Raw genomic sequence first — 4,881 nt, forward strand, 5'->3', positions numbered from 1 at the left:
ACTATTTCTCTAATGTGTTCGTCTTGCAACTGCATTCCAAACAACCAATCTTCTTCAGCTATTTGCACTTTGTCGGTTCGTAACGATGCTGTTTCGATGTCACGCGATTCTTCAGCAGGCATTCGGCTCAACGCATCTACATGCGCCATTCGCTGCCCACTGCGATGCTCAATTTCAAGTTCATAATCCTGAATACGCAACCACCACCTCGCGATCCGCGGCACTAACTCACGTTTTTTCATTGTAGTTTTTATAGCGTTACAGTCAGTGATTACTATTGTTGGCTTGCCATAAATGTAGTATCTAAATCTCTCGACGGATTCGACGACCGCAAGCGTCTCCAGCTCGTAGCTGTGATACTTTTTCTCCGCGTCTGTGGTCGCGCGACTATAGTATATGACTGGTTTCCAGTTTTCGTTTTCTTTTTGTAACAACACGCCGGCCAGACCGACTGAGCTCGCGTCAGTATGCACTTGGTGTTCCGCATCAACTCGAAATGCAGTCATCACTGGTCGAGACACTAAAATCGTTTTTAGTTTATTAAACGCACTTTCCTGATATTCAGTCCAAACGAATGTTTCATTTTTACGCAGTAATCGACTTAACGGAGCGGCTATTAACGCATAGCCCGGAACAAATTTACGAAAATAACCGCTGAGTCCGAGAAACTGTCTAACTTCGGTTACACCTGTTGGCGTTTTATAATCGCGTATCGATAAAGTTTTCGCTAAACCTGGAGCAATACCATCCGGAGTTAGCTCATGACCCAGGAATTCAATTGTATGTTTCAAAAACTCGCATTTTTGTATATTCAACGTTACGTTTGCTCCGCGAAGAGCACTTAACACTCGATGTAGTTTTTCATACATTTCGTTTATCGTTTGACTTCCGATTAAAATATCGTCCATATAGTTCATCATATCGTCACTCTTAACACTTTCTTTTATTTTGACAATTAATCGCTGAAACACTACAGGTGCGTTTTTTAGCCCAAAAGGCATTCGCTTAAATTCGAATAACCCCTGTGTCGTTACAAACGCAGTATACTTCTGACTATCTCTCGCGATAGGTATTTGGTAATACCCGCTATTTAAGTCTAGCACTGTAAAATAAATGTACTGCTTAGCATTTTGCAGCTGTTCCTCAATATTTGGCATTGGGAAAACTTCTTTACGCATATGTAAATTCAACCGCCTGAAATCAACACACAAACGCTCGCTTCCGTTTTTCTTTTTAACTAAAATCATTGGACTCGCATATTCAGAGTTGGATTTACTAATAATGTCACACTCCAAAAGTTCATTAATCATACCCGCTATAATTTCTTTTTTAGGCTCAGGAACCCTAAATGGTTTCTGCGCGATCGGAACATCAGTATCAAGATCAATTGTCATCTCAACTAAATCGGTTTTACCTATTTCATGCATATTTGTTGCGAAAATATCGCCGTAATTGTTCAACAGTTCAACCAAATCATTTTTAGCACGTAAATCGTCAGTACCGCATTTGAAATCGTCGATATTAAATTTACTATCGCTCGCAAACGTAATACGGCCATCTACGATAACATCCCGCATGTCATTAAAAAGGTCCTGACCCAATAGTACATCCGCCGTTAAAAGTTCGTCGTCTACCACAAACAGAGTAACGAATCGCTTTAAGTTATCAATCTGTAATTGAACACGAATTTTTGCGTGCGCGTATATAACACCACCGCAAAAACCACTTATCTTCAGTGCGCATTTTTCTTTCTCACAGCTTATCTTGTTGGCTATGGTAGCTCTGACCATGCTGCACTCACTACCCGTGTCAATAAATGCCATCAATTGTTGCCCGTTTACAACGACACATTGCTCAAAAATGTTATTCGTGATTATTTCTCGCTGTGCCTTTGTTTTCCTTACTGCCATTTTCTTTTTCCCGCAATTTTCGGGTTCATTTTTAGGATGCACTTTGTCGCAATCTACACACCTTCGCCTGCGTTGTGGTTTCGGGCATTTACTCGAAACATGTCCTTTTTCTTGGCAATTGTAACAAATGATTTGTTTGCTTTTATCACCCTTATCGCTTACGCTTGTCTCACTTTCAGTGGATTTTTCATATTTACCCGAACGCGTCGGAATGTTTTTTGTATAATCGGTTATTGTTTGGCGGAATTCGCGCAATGTTTTAAAACGAGTAGTTGCCATCGCCACTTGTAGTTCACGATGTTTCAACCCATCTCTAGCATATTTCACAATTGCAGACTCACTTAATGCATACCGCTTTCCTAACGCACTCACACGAAAACAATAGTCCAATAAGTTTTCATTTGGCCTACGCACTGCCTGACTCATTTTGTAGTGTATGTCAGCTTCATCCGGAATACAGCTGAACTCTTCACACAAACTTTGTGATAGTTCATTCCAATTGGAGTACAATTTGTCTGCCGAATTGAACCAAAGTTTTGCGGCGCCTTTGAGTCGACTATACACAGCCAACAACAAGCACTTTTCTTCCCACTTATAGGCACTGATCGCACCATTCACTCTATCTACGGATTGCTCGACGGTGATCGACGAATCGTTCGTTGGATCGAAGTCCGGTATCGTCTCTGCAATTTCTTTTACAGAATAATTACTTTTATTTGCACTTGTACTTGGTGACTCTAAGCGTGTTTGTTCCGCATGAGAGTTTGAAATACTCGCATTAACACTAATTGGCGTATTTATGTTCGACTGCATCAGCTGCAGCACCGAGCTGAACATTTCGCGTAACTCGTTTATTTGACATTGCACATTCGTTTGAGTAAAATCGATCACGTCCGCACCAACAGCTTCACTCAGTCGCAAAATTAGTTCATTTTTATGCCCTTCTGTCTCTAGATTTCTTTCGCTAAGCAGCTCTTTTATTTCGGACAGCTTTAAACTGCTAATTTTCACTACCGGCATTTTGATTGTTTACGTTTTTCTTTTTGTACAGAATTCTAATTAGAATTCAATTCGCTTTTGTTTTGCTTATTATTTCTAATGTCGCACTATGCTATTGCATTCACACTTGCATGTTTTCGCAACCGTTCAGGGATATTAATCGATCGTCCCTTTTTGGCTACGATAACGCTTATGTTCTTGAATATTAGTTCACAATTTTCTTTTGTATCGTTCTTCGCAAATAGAGGATATTATACGTTCATCCTATTCTCGCGTATGACAACTTTACGTTAGATGTTGTATATCGCTGCCGTTCAGGGATATTACTCGATCATCCCTTTTTAACTTATGGACAAATAACGCTCTGCCCGATTTATTTGAATTCAACGTTCAACAAAATTCTCGGAATGCCAGCGGAGCACCGGCGTTGGCCCAGCGGAGTCTCACCAAACCGTTACTCGCGCAATTTCACAATCGCATACGCAGATTCATCCCCTTCTGACCTGAAAGGCTCCTGAAAGGCTATGATGGTACTCCGGTCCAAGAAATGAATGACTCGCACTTAGTAACAAATTATTTATTAGTTCAAAAGTTATTAATTAAATTGATTATTATGTTAATATTTAAAAGAAACACTGAGGCTGTACACGTAACGCGTCGTGGCACACACACGTGCCGCTGTCTCGCAACCCACCAACTTAACTGAAGTCAAAGGGTTGCCAACCTTACAGTTCGGCCGTTCCTGAATCTTCGGAATGACCACGTTCCACTGTCGACGGATCTTCGCTGTTTTCAGAATCGCTGGTTTCGTCATCATCGTACATTTGTGGTAAGGCGCACCACGGTTTCATTTTGTCACTAGCGTATACGGAAGTGTATTTTCGTTGTGTTCGTTGAGATCCAGGAATGTCCTGCACCACATAACGATCGCTGTTTAGTACTTGGGTAATTTGAAACGGACCCTTGTACCGAGGTTCTAGCTTACGTGACATACCTGTGCTTGGCGCCTCATATTCAACAACAACCAAATCGTTGAGGCTATATTTGGTTGGTACTGCGTGCTTTTCATCAAACCGTTGCTTAGCTTTGAGGCGTTCCTCTTTTATGCGTGCTGCTGCTGTTGTACGTAGTTCGTTCAAATTGGCGTTTGATGTTTCATCGTGTTGTAATGCTAGGACGATTTTATTTTTGAGGATATCGCGTGGCTGGAAACCGAAGAGTAACTCTTGAGGTGTACGTGATGTCGTTTTGTTTTTCATACTGTTGATTGACCATTGGATATTTCGAAGTGATTCATCCCAGCGTTTATCGTTGTTGACGGATGGCAAGAGCATTGACATAATGGTTCGATTACAACGCTCAACGATTCCATTAGCTCGAGGCGTTCTCACGGCGTTTGAAATATTTTTTATGTCGTTCTCCTTACAAAAGCCTTCAAATTCCTTGGACGTATACGCCGTACCACGATCAGATATAATGCGTTCAGGCATACCCAAGAAACTGCTGATGTCGTTGAATACGTCGATTACGTGTCTCGTCGCGGTGCTTTTAACTGCACGTATGATAGCAAAACGTGTAAATGCGTCGATTATAATGAGTATATGCTCGTTACGTTTCGCGCTTTTCGGAAATGGACCAAGGTGGTCCACATGCACCGTTCTAAAGGGTATTGGCTCCACATCACCCACGTGAAGCTCACCTTCTTTCTTGCCACCAGGAATTTTGTTGTAGGTGCATTCGATACATGACTTAATATACGATTTCACGAAATTTCGCATACGAGCAAACCACATATGCTCGCCTATTCGTTGAAGCGTTTTCTCTAGTCCAAGATGCCCAGCTTTGTCGCGCGCATTGTGCACAACTTGCCTACGTAAAGCTTTTGGTACCACCCAAGCGTTTTTACCATTGACTACCTTTAACAATCTACCATTATTTAGATGGAAGTCCTTCGTTGTAGATTTGTCCCCCC

This window comes from Rhagoletis pomonella, unplaced genomic scaffold (assembly GCF_013731165.1).
Source record: "Rhagoletis pomonella isolate Grant_MI unplaced genomic scaffold, Rhpom_1.0 Rhpom_scaffold_00004, whole genome shotgun sequence".
NCBI lineage: Eukaryota > Metazoa > Arthropoda > Insecta > Diptera > Tephritidae > Rhagoletis > Rhagoletis pomonella.